Consider the following 23,425-nt stretch of genomic DNA (forward strand, 5'->3'; position numbering starts at 1 on the left):
CGCTTTCTTTCAGCTTCGGCTGAAAGAAAGCGCTCCTCGCCACCGCTGTCACCTGAGCTTCCAATGAAAGCTCCAGGTCGAGGAGTACTCCTAAGCTGTGGACCTTGTCCCTAAGAGGGAGTGCAACCCCATTCAGGACTAAGTTCAATTTCCCTTCCTCGAAGCCTTATCCGCCAACCAACAGGACCTCCGTCTTGTCTGGATTGAGCTTCAGTTTATTGGCCCTCATCCAGCCCATTACCTCGGCCAAGCACCAGTTCAGCACAGCCACTGCCTCACCTGGATTTGTGGGGCTGGGACCGGCACATGTGCTCCTGCTCCTCCTTTACACATACAGAATGGCTGTGAGAAGCGAGATGTCTTGAAAAGGACTCATGTGTCTGTTTGCTCACACGCAAATAGGTATGAACTGAAAATCTCTTTCTGGGCAAACTGCAGGTTATGGGAGAAATCCTTTCAAAGCTTCCATAGAGAGCTCCCAGTCTGAACAAAGCAAAGGTATCGGGGATAGGAGTGGGGGAGTTCTGACTGTATTCCAGTTCCCTCCCACCCACCCTTCCCACTCAGCTCCTGTTATTTGCTCAAAGGAAAAATACAGGTCCTTGTAAAGATTCCACCTCCACCAACACAGCTGCTCCAATCAAATTTGGACACCTCCCACCCTATTATTCCTTTATTTTTTTAAAATGAAAGTAAATCTGGTTAGGGATCCTTGTATAATGTGCAGCTTGGGCCCAACTATATTGTAGACACCTGATTTCAGTGGGTTAGGATACTTCCCCGTTTTTCTTTTCTGTAAAGGAATAAATAATATCAAATCATGCTAAACTCATTTGTTAATTAACTCCTCCAAAGTGGCATGGAGAATATTGTGGTTTTATACTTTCAGACTGCTAGACACATATTGCGTGTAGCAACACTGCTTCACATTCCTCTTCTGTAAAGTATTTGTTTTACAAAAGGCTAGTGTCACAAACTCTACAGATCTGACTATTTGCATTGAACAACTTTTACAAAATATATCACCTGGGTTTTTTGACAAAAGACATAGTTTTTGTCTTGATAACCATGAATAATGTGTGTTTTAAATTCATGACAACCAAACCCTAAAGTAGAACAGCTTTTAAAAAAAAACCCTCTAAAAATAGAGATCAAATTCTTTAAATATATTTAATTTATGTAAATGTATATCGCAGCTACTTTAAATTCAGTCAAGTCACTAAGCTCATTAAAACAGTCTTTGATTTTGGGAATTAATGGAGCTTTCCACTGTTGAAGAATTAATTTTTTAGCTATCGAAAAAACCCAAAGAAATCAACTCCTCTGAAAAGAGGGCAATTCAGAGATTGAAGTTTTATCATTAAGAATGAGAATAATAGGATTACGGATGTCACTAACTTGTAACACAAATTCTCTTCTTCAGTATGCATGTATTGTGTCCACAAATTTTTACTGTTCAACAGTTCTTTAAAAAAACACAAAAGGCTGTGTCCTTTTGCACAGTACATCTTGAGACCTGGAGACAGCACCATATATTTGTAAATATATTTAAAGAGATCTCTGGATTTTTAACAGTTGAGTAAAACAAGTTATTCTAATTTGCCTTAGTTGCCTCCAGATATAAATCCAGAGATTGCTAACAATAAATATTTTACGACTGGCTACCTTTACCACAAGCTTTATTCCTAGATTGTTACCAGAGTGGGGTTGCTAGAAAGAAATGGGATGCGGCCCAGAGCTTTCCCTTCCTTTTATTAATCTTTAAGTAGGCCAGCTTTATGGGAAAAAGTTCATAGTCCACCTTTAAGGGTGATTATCCTCATAGGGAACTTATAATAGCCAATACCAATTAAAACACCATGACAATCACATAAAAAACCCAACAGATCAAATAATTATAACAAACTCTAAAACCATCAAAAAGTTGATCAGATTTTTTTTGTACAGATTATTTACAATTTGCCTAAAAAACAATAAAAAAGAGTGCCCTGGAAACGGGTTTCAAAATGAAGGAGCCACCACAGAAAAGGCCCTGTTTCTGGTACTCACCAGCCTAATAGCTCTTCAGGCTGTCAGAAACTTACTGTAAGACTCTAGTGTGTTGATGCAAGTGCAGGAGGGCCTTCAATTGACCAAGTGCCAAGATGTTTACAGTATTAAACCAGCAGCTTAAATTATGCTGAAAAACAACAGGCAACCAGTGTAGCTGGTGCAGAATAAGTGCGATATGGTCTGAAGACCTAGGTTCTGTAAGTGTTTTTCTTGCTTCTGCGTTATCTGTGATTCAAAGTTTATGGCATGTCTGGATTACAATATAGTACAGCAATCCAGCTGCAGGTAGTCAAAACATGTGTAAAGTTAAAAGAAAGGTATTTATTTAATCTGTATCAGCTTTTTGACTCAGGGACACAAAATATGGATAACAACATTAAACATAGATACACTAAGAGGCATTTTTTAGATTCTCATTAAGAATGAAGTCTTGCTTAACAGTACATAACGTGCATATAGCCTGCCAGCCTGGTGAAAAGATCTCTGAATTAAAGTATTAATCCTACACTCTCATTAAATGAAGAACAGAATAGGACACCTAACCCTGTTCCATGAAGCTATATACAAGAAAGTGTAGGAACAAAAGAGTTGCACTTTTTGAATTCTTATTCCCAAAGCCTACTGGAATGATGGATCATGAAAGCGCAGCCATGCTAACAATCCAACATTCATCAGTGTGGGTCTACCGCCAGGGAGCCTCCCATCTATCCAGGTTTTGTCCAAGGGATCAAGCACCACGGATCATATTTTGCAATGCAATGCTCACTATCCTGGGAACTCTCTTGCCACTGCACAAACCTGCCTCACAGGAATAACTGTATCTCTGCCTCTCTTACTAAGCAGGGCCCATAGGCCCTATTATGGAATAGGAACCTTTCACCATTGCAAACTAGCAGAAGTAAAAACAGCAGATTCTCATAGCATAAGTCCACCATCACCACCACAAATAAAGTCCAATAAGTTACAGTGATACATACTTCCATGTGCATGTCCATACATTTGCCATTAAGTATCTGCTCATAACCAGAAATCAAACGTCCACAATTTATGGATTGCGCTGGCATTCTGAAAGGCTCCTCTTTGTGAAAGACAGAGATACAGGAAGCATGTTGAAACCCATGAAAGTGTAAAAGTGCCAAATATTCCTACAGTCATTCAAGAAAGCCTTCTCTTGCCTTCAACAGTTATTAGAGAGTATCCCTCTCATACAAAAATGTTTTATTAGTATGATTCATATGTATGTCTGTATGATTAAAATTTAAAAAGATGGCCAAGTGAGAACTGGTGGCTCAGGAAGTTAGGGCACACCTAATGCCTGGAAGGTTCCTGAATTGGACTTCCTGCCGCAAGAATGGTCATAGATTATTCAGCAGTCACTATTGGTGTCACTACATTTCAGCAAAGAAATGCATGCAGCTTCTTTGTTATTTCACCACTCTCCTCCCCGCACAATAAGATTCATAAATCAAGTGCAACAACAACAGCGGCAGCGGCAGCATGTTCTAACATCTTCTTCATAAACTTAACCCTGTTTAGTGACAGGAGAGCAGATTGTGTGCATCTGCTGGGAATGAGGCAGGTGACAGCAGAAGAAACTCACATGGAGAGCTTGGCACAACAACTGAAAAAGAAACCCGAATCTCCGCCTCAAATTTAAAAAGAAAAAAAGCCACTTAGAGAAACATGTTAAAATTCTAATTAAATAAATCCAACAGCATATTGCAGATAGAATGTTTTATTCCATAAACATACATATTCTGGAATTCTTTCTTTTAAGGAACAAACTTTAAAAGAAAGGCATTTTATGTTCCTCAGGCTAACTGTTGAGTGAAGAACAAGTCCAACTCAACACAATGCTGCTTGAATGAATTTAGGGCCAAAACAGACATCCATTTAATTATCTAGCCAATCTAGACCTTAAAGGGCCCTCTGAGTCCCACTCCAAGATCCCAAATCAGACTGAGATCCCTGTGCCCATTCTAAAGTAAAGAATGAGAGGGGAGGTGTATTCACTAGGTACAGATCCAAAGTAATGATTGTTTTGGACCACAGTTTTGCATTTAAAATACCTGCAAAAGTTGTTCTGTCATTGCATTCCCCCCTTTCCCAAGCTGAGTTCCAGATCTTGAATGAAGTGGGACAGGGAGGGGGGGGGGGAATTCTATGTACAAATAATTTGGAAGACAAAGTTGTGCAACATGTTAGCCTGCCTGAAACAGCTGCAGTGAAAAGGGGAACATTGCAACTGGTGATTAAGAACCATTTCCCACTAATCATAACCTTGCAACAAGGTTACTAAACAGGAGTAGAGGAAGGACAGATGGGAATAATTCTCTGAGCACATGGACTTTAAAGCAAAGGCTATGACTCCCTTGTACGGCTTTTTAAAAATCATTTGAAAGTATGGCTCTTTTGACTCAGCATATTTGACTATCCTACTGGAAGTGATCTAAAACAGCCTAAACACCAAGTAAGTGACATTCAGTATCTGTTACAACATTTTGCCTATTGGCTGGAATGTTTTATAGACCAAGAAGTGAACCAAATGGGGACCAGGTATAAGATTCAAGGGTTCACTCCAAGTTTGTAAATATCTATGTAGCTGTCCCTGACCAGACAGCTGAATTCCAGCTACATACTCTTATCCCCCAATTATACACATAGCATTCTACAACTATCCTCAAAATGTCAGGACACTTTGCTTGCACTAATCCCAAAAATTCATGTTTGCTTAATATTCAGGATTTTCCTTGTTCAATTGAGTGAGAAGCCATACTATGGTTTGTCTTTCACAAGATGGAAAAGCATTTTGATTTTTTATCCCACACTCCTAAACTAACCACTTACTGGTTAGTTTTACTCCATGCTTGGATGTGTTGTACACAAGATAAACTCTACTGCAAATGTTCTAAGGCAGAATGCCCAGCTAAGTAGAATACACAGGCCACATTTTACATCTAAATACATCCCTGACACCTTACATGTTTTATGTGATTATAGCTAGGAGCAGAAGGTGTTCACTTTAATGAAATACATGGCTTCATTCACTCATAGCAATAAGCAGCTTGCCTAGCTTATTCAGGTTTGCAATGAACAAGCAGGATTCTAGTTTACTGTGAACAAGCAGTGTTCCCTGGCTGCTCAGATGGGTCAAACTAACCAGTAAGCATTAGCTTATTGTGATTATGGCTCCAGACTCTAAGGTTGGCTTATGAACCCTTTGGGAATATCACAATAGGCATCTGGATTCAGATGCTAAGACAAACAAATGCTTGTTATTAAGTTTAGCCCCTTTTGTGAGGGGACAAACAAAGTGGGCCTGAATGGTCTACTTATGCAGGCACACCACTCATTCACTGTGAACCAGGTTAAGCCAACTTGACTGATGGTCATTCCACAAATTTTCTATTCTGTTAATTTTGTTTTGTTGATTGCCTCAAGGCAGTGGAACTTAGCAGATAAAAAGGAAATATCCCAGCCCTTAACACATTAAGGAATCATTTCCAAATTGTACCACCGATGCATTTTTCAATTCTGCTCTTGCACACACTGCTTAAGGCATATGATGAAATCTATACATATGAGAAAAATTATCATAGTGTATTCTGTCCTAAACCTTCTCTGGAAACCACCTGGGTTTCCTTCACAAGTACAAAAGATTCTTCCTTGTCTCCTGCTGTGATCTGTATTTTCCACATCTAATTTAATTCTTAACATCTTAATTTGTGTATTGCTTTGCAACAACAAAGACTTGCAACATGTTGTGCTGCATCCTGCATTTGCAATAGCTGATATTCTCAGATTCCTGCATCACATGTCATTCTATACCTAACAACTCTAAGAGATAAAGTTATAGGCACTTCTGGTTTTGCAGCCAGTGAAAACCCCTGCCTTATCTCACTGTCACTGCATATCCTTATGATCCTGCTTCAGAATACAAGAGAGTGACAGACAGATAATGAAAGCAGCAGCAGAATGGGGATTTGCTCACTTCTTAAGTCAACTTGGAATGCCTGACCACAGCAACAGATACATTCGCAATTCTGTGCTTGCTTTCATAAAGGACTAGCAGCAGAGAAAGAAAATCCTCCACATAGTTGGTTTCAGTGGCATTCTTATTGCTGCGGTGCTTCAAATAAAAATAAAGGTGGAATTGCTGCAAATGAGAATTGTGCGTGCTTCAGAAGACCCTGCAACTGTTTGCATTTGTATCTGAGAGGGAGCCCTCTCCAACATAGCAGGTAATACTTCTGAGTAAATGTGTATACAAGCACAGTAACGATGAGTCAAATCTTCAGCTAGACTTGAGAACAAAAGAAAGACCAGTGAAGCAGACCAGTGAAGGATCTGGCTACAGGAACTCATTTTCACTCTAAATTTTAAAACCAGATAATTTTTAATTGCAGAGGGAAGCCTGCAAATTTTTGAAAAACAAGAGACATGAACCCTTTATTTCAGGTTTTATGAACCTGAAATTATTCAAGGTGAACTAATTTTTATTTAAATGTCTACCAAAGATAAATGTATGCTCAATGCTCTAATCAAGTATGCTGGTATTTTTCATTCATTCAGTATAATAAAATATAATTCTGAAAATCATGTATGGATTCATGCCCATGCTATCAATACAATCAATATTAACAGACTCAGAAATGAGCCCAAAAGTTGTGTCTCCCTGGTCATAAGGACGCTCCTGAAGTCATGCAACACTGTTTTCAGTGGAGAGAGTTGAGATCCATCATGAGGAAGATCGAAACAGCCTTAAAACTGCACCATTTGTTTCTAAAGTCTTTGCAATCTTCCAGTCACTTCTAGCACTTTGCTCTGAGAAACTGCACTTTAGCAAATACTAGAAGGATAATTACATTTTTACCATTGCTGTACTGCTGCAACTTTGCTGGCCCCATGAGCAGCAACTGTGGGACAGAAAGAGCCACACCCTTAAGTAGTGAGAGGCGCTTGATAGTGGCAGGGGGACCTTGGGAAGCACTGTGGAGGGATGCAGCTACTGAAGGGGAACGGTGCCCTATGCAGGAACGGCCAGTGCTTGGAGTGGAGTTGACTCCACTGCCACCAAGCAATATCCCTACGGAGAGGCAGAGCGCTGTTTCCTCTTAGTCTACGGTGGCGGCAGTTTGCTAGCATTAGCTCTTCCAGTATGGTACACACATGCATATTGCACTGCAGTAGAGCCATTAAGTTTATCAGCCCTCTGCTCCAGTTCTGATGCACACTGTTAATAATTTTGGCTATTTGTGTGGCTAGTCCATTAACTGCTCAAATTCTGAACCAATATCCAGTGGAGATAGTATATCTCATAAAGTCCTAGCTAATAGACAATTCAGACTCTGACCAGATCCGATCACTTATTGGGAAATACTTATCTCCAGAGATAGATCGCAGATGATTAAGTTAACTCCGAACACGCTAACATTGAGACATGTGGTGGCACCCATTGGCGACTACTAGGTTGCTTTCACCCGGCCCTGAAAACAGTTTTGTCATATTTTACTAATTGTCATGGGTTCTTGTGAGCTGCACTGGGGAGTCAAGGGGCCTGTATAGGCCCCCAGGCCTTGTGTCTGACATGTCTCTCCTAAACCATAAGTCTCCACGTTGATTCTGGACAATCAAGTTTCACTACACAGTAAATCTGGAGGATTTCTTAGTTAGAGACTAAGCCATGATAAGAGCAGGTTATTCAGTTTGACACCTGAACCCACAGAGTGTGGGGAAGTGAAATCATAAATATTACAATTTTATGAGCTCCCTTATTACTAGCACTTCTAATGCTACAGAAGGCCATTGTAGCTGTGAGGGTATGTCACCAAATGCGATCAAGTGATAGCATGGGCAGAGGCTAATGAGGAAAAGTGGAATTAAACTGAATATATGCCAGAGTGGCCTCTAAAAATTAAGATGTTTTAATCATAAATAACAAAAAACAGAATTTCACCAGCTCCAAAAACAAACACAAGACCACCAGCAGTGCATCCACTTTATGTATTTTAGAGATTTTTAAAAACTAAAATTTAATCTGCAAAACTCATGGACTGTGTGTGCGTTGGTGCTCATTTTATTTTTGACATATTGTATCATGCGTGTCATTTCACACTGAAATTTGAAATTTCAGCTAGTTAAACATGGAAGTGAGCACTTCCAATCTCCTCCTCACAGCTGCCCTGATAGAGAGAGGAAGAGCATTTGATGACACCACTCACGCTGCACACCGTGACCGGGACATATTGGACTGGTAGCTCAGCTTACTTCATCAGCAGCTGAGCAGTTGTACCGGCACCCACACTCTTTCCTACCAGCCTCTGCGCCATGTAAGTCTGATGGCCCATCCCTGTCCCCACAGTCTATTCTCTTCTTGCCACTCTGAAGGACCAAAATGAAGGCACCAAGAAAAATGATCAATCTTCCTCATTCATTATGTACAACACACAGAACCCAAATACATTTTAAAAAGATAATTATAAAGACACAAAGGGTATTGAGAAATTAACTCCTGAGCTGATAATAGTGCAATACAAGTCACCATTGGAAGTAGACAGTTAAATATATGAAGCAAGACATGATATATGGTATCTTAGCTTGCAATCAGAGAACACATTTATTTTTCAATACACTGTTGAAGGCCAATATTAAAAAGCACCCAAAATGCATATAGTAATAGTCCTCTATCAAACTACTTTGAGTAGCACGGAATCAATCCAAAATAGAGAGAATAAATTAAATCTGCATCCCATGGAACATCCATCGCCAACCTGGAACCCTCTAAAGGTACTGGACTATAACAATCTTATCCACAGTTAATTACCACATTGGCTGGAGACAATGGGAGACAGAGTTCAAAAGCTCTGCACAGTACCAAGATGTGCAGGGCTACTATATGAAATATATAGATTTTCCAATCAAAGTAATGATACACATTACAGACTTTTAGCAACACTTTCCTATATTCAGTGCAAAGCAAACTATAGCATTGAAATTGGAAGTTGCTTTAACAATACTTAAAATTCCAACTACAGCATTAGGAAAAAATTAATACAGAAATGTTATATTTCCCCTGTATAAAATTGTCAGAAAATGCCCCCTCACTATGGTAGCAGGTTACACATCACCAAAACAAATGGACAATGAAAGCATGGATTTGTATAATTTTATCTCACACACACACATTTAGAAATTATGATTATAATTCATATAGAAATACATTTTACCATAGTGAGAAAGACTGTAACCAGGTGACCTTTGTGCCTAGACAGTCTGCTCTCCAGGTGCCAGGTTTATAGGCAAGTTTAAGACCACAGCTATTCTTTTTATAATTCTTCATATTTAAACGCGCTTTGGACAAAACAGCCTTTCAAAATGAGGATGGCTCCAACTACTGAGTTGTCCTGTATAAGGCAAGGCAGCTGGCCAGTCTATGCCTTCAATGATCCCGTGAAACCGGTGGCTTCCTGATCTTTCTTCCAGGTGTCTGTTCATGAAAAAGTGTTCTAGTTGCAGTTGAAATTGCTTCTTTAAAAATGTCAGTTTTTTACTATCTAATTAATGCCTTTCCTTAAAAAATCTAAGAATAAACTGTCTTTCATTGCTAGTACTACCATGCTTTTAATTTTAATAGCAGTATCCATGATCCGATTATTTTTAAACAGAATGTTTACTTCTTAAGCATTTTAATGAAATATTGTTTCATTGTTTTTGGTATTTAATGATTCTATCAGGTTACAGCACTTCATTAATATTAATGAGGTACAGTAACCTATTACTGTGATGTGAATTTATACATAAATGTTTGTAAGTTAAGTTCACTATGGTTGTGGCAAGGATGAATTTTTTTACTATATACTTCAAAATGTCTAGTGCACAACATGTTTAAATCTCCTTTTCCCATTCCAGTGTGCATTTTGCACACTGTACAGAGATGTTAACCTTCTTTGCATCAAACCCAATGGAATCCAGAGTAATATCTGTGAAACTGATGTCAGTTCTTCAGTTCAGTCATTCTAGCCCGGCCCACCACACCTCTTGCTACATGGTCACAGACAGACAAAAATTGCTTGCAAGTACTTCTCATAAAAGCAAACACATTTAAAATCATTATTAACATGTTCATAGCCATTTAAATGGAAAGAAAGAAGAAACTGGATCTTTAGTCCATGACTGCTGGTGCTACTGGCGCATGAAAATGTAATAAATAATAACATAAAATGGCCGACCGGATCCTTTCTCATTCCCTTTGCCCTCAGTAGTTTAGTATGCCAATTCCTTTAAAAACCTAGCATGGAATTCTCCTAAATAGAAAGGACAGTGTTTGAGTAACCATTTTTAATTCTTATTTTACCACAGGCCATTTGGAAATTCTTCTACATTATCTGCAATGAGTAAGGAATCTAGAGACTGAGCAAAGTAATGAAGAATTAGTTTTTCATCTCTGATTTTCCTGCACCCAGTAGGAAATACTTGAAGACGACCAAAGAATCCATAACGGTTGTCAGGAGATGCAACCTACCACTCAGTTCAACTGGACTTAGTTCCTAGTAAAGCGGCTTAGGACTTCAGCCTTAAATCCACTATTTATCTGTGAAGCTCCTGGACCAAACTGGATAAATATGTATACATTAAAAATGTGTTAAGTAGATGGGATCTGAAGGTGGCAAAATATAAACAAAACTACAGGACCACACAGGTTCTAGCTCCAATGGGACAATTTAGGTTAGCCTCCACATGGAGCTTCCTCTGTGGATTCTTTTAGCAGGAAATACTCGGCTTGTCACCAATTTTGCAGGAATAACCTCATTTCATTGTCCAGAGCATAATGCTGCTTTTCATAAACACTATCAAAGATTTGGCCACTGCATCATTTTAATTCCACTTATATTCTCTCTTTCCAGATAATTAAAATTAAGAAAACATCCACAATTTGTGACATGTTAAAAGGCAACATCTCTCAAGGATCATTTGACTTGTAAAGAATCGACTTGTTCTCACTAAGCAAAGTCTTCCTCCCACATGCAACACCTTTTAACAAGAATTGACTGAATATTTTAAAGCAAACACTACCATTTAACCTAGGCTACAAGTGACACTCATCCTCTATGTTGATGAAATCAACTACAAATAGGATTGCCTTTAATTGACTTTACATCTCTGGTTTAAAAGTACTAAAAGCCAGATTATCAATATTCTTTAGGTAGATTCCTAGAACAGCATATCAGTTTAACATTGCCTGCACCCATCTTCAATCACAGAATTAGCTAAAATAAATCACCATCCAAACTGGCCATATATCAGTAATTCTCTATTTCACGCTTCCCCCCAGAAGTAGAGTAATATTTCCCATACATTGCCCTTTATTATCTTTCTGACAATTTCTGATTGCCTTGAGCTTGAATCGCCGACCAGTTGCTCTGCTGTCTGAATAACAGTGCTCTTTCCACTAAGTGTGCAGTTGCACCATGAAGACATCTTTTGAAAAAGCAAAGCCACTTTGGAAAGATCAAATTTAGAGTGGAGGAGCACCAGAGAACTGAGAACTTGCTTAACTCTTTCCCTATCCAAGTTTTCCCACTGATTTTAAATCAATAATTAAGCCCCACCACGGGATTTCTTTCAAAAGCTGGTTTGAACACATACTGAACTCCTTGGCAGAGGGTGGGGGGAACCATCTGAGAGGTAATGCAGAGTGGATCAACGGCAAACTGAGAGAGGGTTGTACATGTGCACCCATCCACCACCTCTCTAAATTTTGCCTTGTTGAACACAGCAAAACTGCACCACAACCCAGGAGTTTTGCTGTGTTCAAAAAGGGCATTGAGGCACTGTGGAATGAATGACCAATGAATACCTAACTTACTCATAATATCCTGGTAAGTCCCAGATAACCAGAGATTGCTGGAGATACTTTTATAGTATTTCAAATGAAATAATTTTGACAGTACAAAATATCCTCAGCACTGAGTATCTGAGTATTATGTTCTTAATTTAACAAATAGAATCTTGTCATCGCTCATAGATAGACTCTGCCGACACTGGTGGCTGTAGGGGAGAAGATTAAAACACCCAGAATGTCACCTGAGCACTAGGAGAATACCACATGGCCTTTTAGCAATGGACTTCCAGCCCAGAGCAAAACTATTCAGCTCTTTTCTCACTAGTCAATGATTCCTTATCGCAGTTCTTCACAGCATGGCACCCTGCAACTGCCCTGCTCACTGTGAATGATGTAAGTTAAAGCTCAACAGATACAAAGGGTGCCCACTTGGGGAAGGCTGCTTTACAGTGGTGCCGAAAATTGTGTTTTCAGGTCTGTGAATGCAGAACTGAAGGTGGTTTCATGTGCTGAGCTACCCAAAATGCAGCCTGGAACATCTTCCTGCCAGTAAAGTATGACCAGGCATGACACAGGACCCAGCTATTCTTCTTGCCATGGACTCTCCTGAAAGGAAGAGCAAAATCCTTGCCTGGATAATAGTCTCCCTGCTTCTGGTGTGCCCCCAGACATTCAGCCTGGGTCAACTCCTGGTTCAGTCTGACATCTGCCCATCATTCAGCAATGGCATTGAATTATGGCACTGGAGGACAGGGAGAACCTGTGTGACTAGGGATTTCTGGAGATGGCATATTCTTAAGATGGAGAAACATCTTAGAAACATGGTTAGAACAATACAAACACTACTTTATAAAAGTAGTGCATTTAATTATACCCATAACCTTACCAAACCATTATTACTTACTAGCCTTACCCTTTATGTTTTCCTTGTGCAAACCAGTGTAATGGTATGCAAAATATCCCAAAACAACTTCAGTCAGGTCAAGTTATTTTAATCACAGTTGCACTGTCCTGTCATCTCACTTAGAAAGAAGTTGTATGTTTGGCTGCAAGGATTCTCCCCCATCCCCATCAACAGTTTACAAGAACTTCTAGGCGCACTTGCTTAATTTGATTGCCCAATAAAATCCATGTCCTTATTTAATAAAGCAAGCAGTTTTAAAAGTTACCTTCTATTTTCTAGGCAAATAAATGCATACCTAGCCTATGAAAACATGTTCAACCCAATTTGCTTGCTTTCCTAACTGATGGATGAAACCATCACATTATTCTGAAGTATTTCAGTGTGTACATACTTAAGCAACCATTTGGAAATTGCAACAAAGCCTTACCAGGCAATGCTGGGACACAGGCTATAATACACTAAAAGAGGATAGGTGATCTTCAAACAGCATTGGATTTTCACTGAACCTGACTCGATTCCCAAGAGCCTTTCCAGAATGTTTGATACCTCTCATCCAAAGAGTTAGTCACGGCCTCTCTGCTAGCAGTTACACAGGCTTGCTCTCACTCATGTGCTTGCATATACACACACTCACCCCTTGCCTAACTGACATTTAAGTGTCAAACAGTCTTATATGCTCCCTACAGTTTGTAGAGTAAGGCAAAAAATACAGTTGCAATTCTGTGCACTGTCAGGAAGTTTATGCCTTCCCAGTGACTTCAAGGGGATTTAAGCAACCTAAGTACAACAGGGTTGCAGCCAACGAGTCCTGAGCAACAACACATGTACCTTGTTCATTAGAAGCCTATGTAAAAATGGCTGAACTTGATAGAACAGTTCTGTTCAGCTACAAATGACTCACGATTCCAATCAAAATGGTTTAACTAAATGACTGGTTTGAGAACTGTTTCAGCTGAAAGATTATTTGCTTCTCTTGATCCAAATGTTCAGCATTGGTCAGCAAAAACAATACCCTCAAAAATAGCAAAGTAGGGTCTTAAGTGTTCCCTATAGAAACTCAGTATGCAGAACTGCACACACGCATTTGGCTAAGACTTGCAAAAATATCACTAGTTTCTATCTGGTTCTTTTAACCTATACTGTATGTTCTAGGCAGAATTTGTAATCTAGGCCATGAAGCACAATCCATAACATACTGGTAATGCAGTGTGTCAAAAAGACATTTTTATTTCTCATTTCATTATTAAGGGACATTGACAATCTTTATAGTCCTACAGTTTCCCTTCAAATTTTAATTTGCTTAAATTGTTTGAAACCTGTTCAGACTTTCAAGATTACACACATACACACAATATCAATGAGAGTCTTCTAAGAAATTAACTCACTGTATTTTATGATAATAACAGCAAAACTTGCTAAATTTCAGGAAGTGGGATTTTCTCTGTCTAAGGCATTTCTCTACTGCTAGATGACATTCACTTCTTAAAGTTGTACATTTATCAGGCAATCCATAGGTAATATGAAAATCAAAAGGTTTTGTTCCGTGGGTCACTCCCTTTCCTCCTGCCATGGAAAGTAATCACCACAAGAAACATTTGCAAAGTTAATCCATATTCTGTACACTTAATATACTGCAAACAGACACAGAATGTATAATACATATTTTATATACATCGCAAACATAACCAAATTTTAAGAATTAAATTTCGCAGGTTTTCATTTTTGCTTTTTCAGGGTAAATTTAAAGACTACTTATAAATATTAGCAGCATCTATAATTCATTTGTGTCTGTTTAATTGATTGTGCTTCACAACCTGCCTTATAATAGTTTTGTACCATTTAAATTTTACTTTATCTATGAACTGTTTGTGGTAAATAATATAACCTATTATACTGTTTATACATTATGTTTAGGTATCAAAGTTAGAAGGTAAACTTACTAAAATGTGTTTCCAACACTTACACATCCCAATCCAGTTAAACCAGAGTGCATTGATTTAAGTTGACTAACATCTCAGTCCTAACCCATCAATCAGAAACAAATCTCACTACTTTTAGAACTTATTTGCAAGTAAGTTTGAATAGGAACATTGCCTTTGACTAACCCTTCTCTGCAGAGTGACTGGCATCTCAATTCTATATACATTTATTTTCAGCCCCACTGTTTTCAGTGGAACATGCTGCATGAAATGGCTATAGGATCACCGCCTATAAGCCTAAATCCGCTTATAGGCAATCACTCCATGTTAACCAAGCTGTGAATCCTGCAAATAAGGTCATGTGAAATGAAGATAGGGAAGGGAAAGAAATATATATAGGAAATAAAACTTCCTAGAAGTCTAATTGGAAAAAAAGAAACTTCTATAAACTTCTTCTATCTCTAATTCAATAGTATTTTTCCTGATTCTAAAATACATACAATAAACAAAAAATAATCACTTATTTATTATTTTTACAGATCATCTCTACCACAGGCACTGAAATGCAATGTTTACATTTATGGCTGACTCATTAATGCCATCCTATGCAAGAGGCATCATTTTTTAGAGTCTTGTAAAAGATAATAAAATGCTAGACAATTAGTCAGCAAGGAAGTTCAGAGCTTCCTAATGCTAGAGCAATAAAGTAAGTTAACTTTTCAGAGATGTAAGTACAAAATTCAACTGACAATTCCATTCAAAAAGGCAGCTGAGGGCTCTGGTAAGACAGTATAAAGGCACTGCAGATTTTTGACAAATTAGAAAGTGAGACAAAGAGCTACAATCCTGAAATTAGTTCTGCAATAGCAATACCAATGAATTATCAGAAGTGAGGCGGCTCGAGGAAGCAATTTGCCCCTAGAAGCTCCAGTTTTCTGGATATACAGTAAGGTGCCCATGTAGTCCCTTGACAGTTTTGGAATGATCTAGCAATACTTGGAGGATGTGTCACGTAACCAGGTATTGCAGATTCACATATATAAAACTTTCCGTTTCTGTGATAACTTTGTAGCCACTGAGCTTTCAGAACATAACATCATGTTGCAATTTTTGAATGACTGCAACACAAAGCACCTCCTATTTAAAAAATGAGTTTCCCATGCTTCCAATTGCTCTTAAGAATGACTAAGCAATCAAGCTATAGTAGCCCTTATGTAATAAATAACCAATTGAAAATGAAGTGTGCCTTGCCATGCAGCAGCAATCAGCTTTTATCTCTGCCCAATCAAGTTGACATCTGAACTGCCTAATCCTCCTTTTGTAAGGCACATAAGACTTTGTTGTCACTGTTGGTTTTGTGAATTGTCTCTATAAGCTGCTCTGATTTCTTAAAGATGACAGATCCCAGTGAACAGCCAAGCTCTACTGCACTGCAGTCAATGCGACAGTTGAGATTAGGGTACTGAACTGAAGACACTAGGATTTAATCACCTGTCCACATGTAACATATTGACCGTCAGCCCTCAGAAGATTAACATAAATCTGTTCAGAGCTGCAAACCAATTACTGGATTCAAAAAAGCAAGGAACTGGGTTTCAGTATCCACACATTGAGCTTAACAATGTGTGCAGCGTGTGTCAACTAGTTCTGAACTATGCAGGGCTTAATAGAGAAATATACATGCTGAAATCCTTTATCATTAGCCATTTAAAGCCACAACCTACTACACTTCAGCTGGTTACCAAACTTTCCAGCAGATTCTCTGGACACATGTACACCTTCACTGAATTTCACTTATATGCATCTAAATTATCAGGTAGCCTAAAATGTACATATTCCAGGTTTTGATGTAAAACCTGGAATTTGAGAAGGCGAAAGAATCCACACCACACATATATTTGGGAAAATTCCCTATGATGTGTAGCAATGATGAAGACACTATTTTTGTTTCTATGAATAGAACTTCTTTGTGATCTTCATTTAGAAATGATCAGAGAGTTTAAAACCACTTGAATCCATGTTATTCTAATTTTGGTTAAACTACATAGCCGAGAAGTTGGTCTACATCCAACAGGTTAAAAGTCTGAAAGTTATTAAAGTGAACATTCTTTCTGGAATCTAACATGAAATCATGACTAGCTGAAAACACTAAAACGTTCTGAAAGCTGCTTCTCTTTCAAAGGGGCGGGAGCAGCTGAATAGAGAGTAAGTGTGCCGTTAACAAGCTTGTCAAGCATCTAAGAAATCAACTTATTAGAAATACAGTATTCTAAAAATATGACAATTTTAAACAAATAATTTGAAGGTTAACACTGTGCTAACAAAAACATTTATTTATCACTAAGTTCTACCGGAACGTGGCAGTACCACTACTAAAATGACGCATTTTGGATTGCAGTGTTACTTATTTTTCTCCATATCATAGGAAATGTATAGAACTTAAGCAAGTTTGCAATTAATATAACTTAAGAGTGAGCTGGAAATAAGTTGCGAGTTTATTTTTGCCCCCTGCAGCAATTATTTATTATTTTAAAATCACTGAGCAAAAATGGGTTTTTGTCTGTCTGTCTTTAGATACAAAAGGACCCATACCTGCATGGATGCATTTATGAAAAGTCTGCACCCACCATTACATCAGAAGAAATGTACTAAATTCTACTTATTAACACTTCTTGTCTATGACTTATTTGCAAGTAAACACCTTTAAGGTCAGGTTATTACTCTTTCATTATTACACATGTGAGGTATTTCAGACTAGACAGCTCAGACATGCAACTTTTAATAATGTAAACTCAGATTCACGTCTTTGAAACATCACCTGTTAGAGACACACAGCCTTTATAATTAATACACTAGCTAAGGACATGTGGTATACAACTATATGCAATCATAAGTTGGCGGTCTAATCATTTATGGTATCGTGTTTAGAAACTGACAAAAATTTATCCGATTTTGCTTATATGCTTGATTTCACAATTTTTCTCTCACTCATATTCCAGCAGTTTTGCAAGCCCTAACTCATACAAAGGTTTGCATGATCGAATCAGAAAACTTCTATATCTATTGCTGTAACTTAGAAGAGCAATTCATTGTACATGAAATTTTAAACAAAGTGACCTACTCTGCGTATTTGGCGAAAACACAGATAGGACTTTCCAAATCCTGAAGGTTTTAGCTAGTGAAATATGTCGCAATATTCCCAGTGGCACCAAGTTGTCTCACACAATATCAAGAATGGATGCAGTGGGCACCAAAACATAGGGGGGAAACATTACTGTTTCAGAAGCTGCATATTCTATTACCCATAACTTCTTGCAATTGAAAAGCACATTCAGTTCAGTATTACGCTAAAAGCAACTTGGAACCCCAATTTAGAACTTAACAGATTTTCTAAATAGCCTCGATGAACCTGAAATTACTCCGTAAAACAGAGGCATTGGCTCACAGGTAATTACACCCCTGTCCCCTGCCTCTAGTATGCCTTGGGGTAGAGCAGCATTGTACTACATATAAATATCTATACTCCAGGCAGCTACAGTACCCCTGCTAAGTGCCACTGAAAGAAAAATAGGCTTCACATATTTGTCTAATGTAATTGGCCAGCTGGACACATTTATATCCACTTTTAAAACAAATGCAAGGAACTGATATATATTTTAAGACAATGGCCTTTATGTTTCATTCTATGTATGCTACTGAAAGGCATTTCGTCTCAAGCCAGGAGTCTATAGACCACCACTGAAATACTGGCAGACTGCCCTTCTGCTGCTTAATTATCTTAAACAGTAGCAGGTATGAAGTATGGGCAAGAAATATTTTATTTTAAAAGACCTATGTATGTTATTTAAGGATGGGGCTATCCAAGGTTTGTCAATGACATAAATAAAGCACAAAGTTCTATTATTCAAATATATTTTCAGACCCGCAGCATTATGAAAGTACCATTACCCTCTTATGATTTCCTAAGTCTACTAAACTACATGCAGGAAATATAACAATTTTACATTTATGTATTTTTTAAAATATCCTGTAGAGCCCCTGCTCTTTTATACCCAACTTAAACCTGAAATTTTAATAAATAGTAAAAATTAGCTTGCTAGGATATGATCTAGCCTTGGTCAACTTACAGCTAAAGTTGGAAAGCTTGTAAAAAGAATGTGACTTGTTTTCCCATTCACATGTTCCCAATTCCTCCATCTCAGAAGGAAGTGTGTAAATGCAAATATGTGCTGGCAGAGATGCTGTGTCTAAAGCTGCAGAATTAAAACAACAGTGACGTGGTGCACACAACGAAGTTTAAAAGGGCATTTGCTGTTATGCCAGCTTATTTCTTCACTGCACTGCTTGATAACTCACAGGGCAAGTACTCCAAGGTCAAAAGCATTTGGTGAAATGTTCAAAGACAAACAAACCTGAGCACACTTCACAATATCAAAACACACCAATGACGTGAACTAACTTCATGAAACTTTAAACACTCATGCAGCTGATGGAGAGAAGAGGAGGCGGGGAATGGAAAACAAACCCTGAGCAACTTAACTCTGTTGGCTGGTTTGAGTGCAAAGTTACTTCAAAGCCATTGATTACGCTAGGGCTGTAGATGCCTGTGCCACATACATTCCCGGTACATGTCAGCCCACGGCCACATGCATTGCAATGCCTACATGGGGTACATCAGGCATCACAGGGCTGCGATAACAATCTATTTTACTTCTAGATAGAATTGCATGTGTACTTACATTGCAAACGTTTGGATGTTCTGGTTAGTCCTTGAGATATTTTCCCTTCTTGGGAAGAAGAGACAGACAGAGAGAAAGGGAGACAGATACTGAGAGTGGGGGAAAGAAGAAAAATAAAAGCCTTTAGTTCTTCCAGCCTCGTAAGATGTTCACCACCTGGTTCAACATGCAGCCTCCTTTAACCACATTCACACACACACACGCACATACGCGAACACATGCACACACACCCTTGAAAATCAATCCAATGAGCAGCCAGAAGCTATCTGGTGGTGGTGGTGGTGGTGCTGGTGGTGGTGGTGTGTGTGCATCTAAGCGTGCAGGAGGCGAAAGTGCCCGAGCTGCTGGTCGGATTAAAAGTAAGCGGACTCGTCCTGAGAGCGTCCAGGAAGGAAGTGACAGGAGGAGAATGGGAAAAGAACAGCTCACAGGCTTTGTAACATCGCGGAACAGAGGAAGGAGGGGAGAGGAGGATTCAAAACTACACGCCCGGCGAAGCTCCTCTTCCTTCTGTCCTCCTCCTCCTCCTCCTCCTCCCCCTCCTCTCCGCCCCCCCTCTCCCTCTCCCTCTCCCACAATCCCAAACGAACGACTCTCTTGCCGAGCTGGAGAAATAATCAGTTTCACTCTTGAAAAAAGGGGCGGGATCACATCCCGAAAGCGTTTTAATAAAACAAACAGAGCGAGCAGCTAGAGTACAGCAGAGGCGGCGGCAAAGCTCCCCCCCCCCACGTTGCCCCTCTCTAGTCTCAACGAGATTGATAAATTACTCCACTACCCTACTTTAATTATGTATATGGTATGCAGAATAAATCACCCAACATCAGGCACCTCAATCAAGCACTTTTTAAATGATAATTGCATCTTGGCTGAATCAATCTTGCCATGCCTGACATTTTGCTAATTTTAGTTTTTTACCGCTGGGGGTAAGCTGGGGGGCTGGGGCTGGATCGTGGTTAGGGGAGCCGGGGGAATGACATGTGCCACCGAGCAACCTGAACGACAATCCTTTATTATTATCCACCACCAAGCGATTCGCGGCAGAAGGCAGGGAACACGCACCTCGCGCCTTCCGGGCTCCGCTTGGCCCCGCCAGCCTGCCACCCGTCCCCAGGGGAGAAGGTGAAGCGGGAAGGGGGGGCCTCGCTGACGGAACCGTCCGGGGTGAAGCCGTCTTGACCAAAACCAGCCATAACCACCTCGAAACACGCGGAGCTTGGATGTTAAAAGAACCGGGGCGGGGGGGAAGGGGGAGGAAGCTCTAGCGGCAGTACTTGCAAAAGCTCCAGAAGCGGTTTGGATGGTAGGAGTGGATTTGGCGGGCGGCGCGGGGAGAAGGGATGCTGCTAAAATGCTCCTAAATCGCAGCATCTTCCTTTGGCCAAGCGCCCTGCTTCGCCTTTGCTGCCGCCGCCGCCGCCGATAAAAGCAGCGCATCTCTCGGCAGAGGTCGGGCGCGCTCGGGTGGGCTTCGACCCAAGCGCTGCCCGGCTGACATGGACTGCGGACCGGACAGGGCTGCGCGGCCCTCGGGGGAGCTTAAGCAGCAGCCACGGCGGGGAAGGGGGCTCCGCCGAATTCGGCGGCCGAGGCAGCGGCACTCGCTCCACGCTGTCAGGCCAGACCAACTTTTGGATCCGTTTGGCACATCCCCCACTCGCCCAGAAAACCCCAACCCCCGAAACCTTTCGCTGGGACAGGATGGGATGCGAGGCAGGCGGGTGTATTTTTATCACGGCCTCTGACATTTCCTCCTCTCCTCTCCTCTCCCTCCCTCCATCTCTTTTGCACTTCGGGCTATAAACCAACCCTCCCGTTCCCAAACTCGTTAAGCTTCCGTCTCCAAGCGCTTGGGTGACTTCACTTACCCAGGTCTATTCCAAGCGGCACAGGAAACGGGCGCGTGGGCTCCGGGGGAATGATCGAGATGCTAAAGTTTGGGGGAAATGCAGATAAACATGAACGCACGCACACACGCACCACCGAGCTTTGCAAGGAGGGAGGCTGGCTAGATAAAATAACCGTTTCCTTCTTTCCCTATGTCTAAATCATACCCTTCAGGCGCTGCCTCGTTCTGCTACTTTGCTCGCAGTGCCCCGTCTAAGCCGCTCTTCACTCTGCTTTCAAAAACTGCGCTGTGCCAACTCACCACCTCAGCATCGCGCGAGCACAAGCCAAGTTGCCCCTGAACTCGCGACTGCGGGCTGTGACCCTGCTAGGCACACTTACCTGGGAGTAAGCCCCACTTGCACTGACTTCTAAGTTTGGGATGGCACTGCCTGATCTCTGCGTGTATCGTGCCCTGAAGTGACCACTGGGGAAAAGGGACCGTCCACCGAGGCGCTTCTTGTAATCTGCCCTCTTGATCAGTGGTTTAACTCCGTGTCCCTTCTGATTGTTCATGCGGAGTGGGGGTGTGGGAACAATTCAAGAAACGTGTCCGTTGGGTTTAGGACGGAGGAAGGCATGGATTGCAGGGAAACAAGATAGACGTTCCAGATAGTAATACTATTTTTGCTTTAACAGTCACAAGAACGAACACAGTAGCCAGTCCCATAAAGGAAGAGACACAAAAGAAATTAAAACTACAGTAGGGCAATACCTGATTACAGCCAACTACAGTTTGTCACTAAAGAGCAAGCAAGCTTTGAAATACTGCCAAACTTTTCTTTGGGCAGAATGTGCAGTGGAAAATATGGGGTGGAGGGAAGGGGAAAAATGGACATGGTGGAAAAGCCCAAGTCCATACTTGGAAAAATGCTCAGGAACAACCTCCCACTTCCCATATTGCTTATTTGTTTGTCACCCAGCCTGAAGAAAAAGTTAAGGGAAACTTCAGAGCTTGCTTTGTACAAGAAATTAGTTGAAACAAGGGAACATATAAGCCAACTGTTATTTTCAGACTTTTTTATCCTAATTGACCAATGCAAAACCAAAAACAAACAGAAGAATGCAAAACCACCAAAAGTCTGGCATGGTGGGGCATGGAGGTTGGAGTATTGGGCTGGGGATTTGGAAGATGCAGCTTCTAATCCACACTCAGCCATTAAGCTTACTGGGTAGCTTTGGACCAGTAGCTCACTCTCTGACTAATCTACCTCATAGGGCTGTTGTGAGGATAAATATGGAATGGAAGAGAGCCTTGGGTTCCTTGCAAGAGGAAAAAGGCAGGTATAAATGCAGTGACATGATAAATGAAGTATTAAAATAGTATATCTGATTACATATTCTTACTGGTATGAACATACATAGGGTCCAGAATTCCATGGATTTCTTTTATTAAAAGAAAAGGAATTGGATAGATAATTCTTCATAGAGGATAAAGGAACAATGGAGACAGAGGTACACTTAGTCCAGCGGAAGTCCCCTGACTTGGTTGCCAAAAGCTCCACTGGCACAGGTGTTCCATGGTGATGGTCTGCTAGCAGAGCCAGGGGAAGCCTCCTTCCCACACAGGAACTGGTATGTCTTGACATCAGCCCCCAAAAGGAGAAAAGAAAAAGTTGCCCTGCCTTCCCATCTTCCCACTGTAAATTAACTCCTTACAACTGGATCTCCCCAGTGCCTTCCCATCAGTGAAAAGTAGGTTTGTTGTGCCTGTTTACCAATTGAATTGCTCTTGCTTTATTGTTTCTTTTTAGGTAGCACATATATGCCAGGAGGGAGGGATGAAATGTCTAACATGTTCTATAACATCTGAATGATTCATGATATTGTGTGGAATGGCACCATGATGGGGTATTCTATTTAAGAGAAGCACCAAATTCTTAACCACGACTTCATAAAACCTGTAATATGTATCACATGATTCGAATGTTGGCATGTGCAAAATGTTAACTTCTCTAGACCTGACTGCATCCCTTTCAGCATTTTGTACCACATCTGGCACACAGGTGGAACCATGGAGGGTGGTATAAGAAATAGATTAAGGTATCAATAGATGAAGTGAACAGAAAGTGCCTATGAAGGT

At 40.4% G+C, this 23,425-nt stretch overlaps 1 protein-coding gene across 10 annotated transcripts in view; it reads right to left on the reverse strand.

Annotated features, from left to right (window-relative positions):
- MEF2C (myocyte enhancer factor 2C) overlaps positions 1-21,342 on the reverse strand; it is a 191,178-nt gene extending 169,836 nt beyond the window's left edge. For 3 of the 10 annotated variants that reach the window (XM_044446669.1, XM_044446668.1, XM_044446666.1), the window contains exon 1: positions 19,456-19,815. The gene's annotated coding sequence lies outside the window, so the exon portion shown is untranslated. Of the gene's footprint in view, positions 1-19,455; positions 19,818-19,884; positions 19,904-21,323 lie in introns of those variants that run through there. The other 7 variants (XM_044446672.1, XM_044446671.1, XM_044446663.1 and 4 more) reach the window with 5 other exon arrangements.
- Positions 21,343-23,425: the final 2,083 nt, after the last annotated feature.

The sequence above is a fragment of the Varanus komodoensis genome, unplaced genomic scaffold, assembly GCF_004798865.1.
Source record: "Varanus komodoensis strain SLA01 unplaced genomic scaffold, ASM479886v1 scaffold5, whole genome shotgun sequence".
In the NCBI taxonomy this organism is placed as follows: domain Eukaryota; kingdom Metazoa; phylum Chordata; class Lepidosauria; order Squamata; family Varanidae; genus Varanus; species Varanus komodoensis.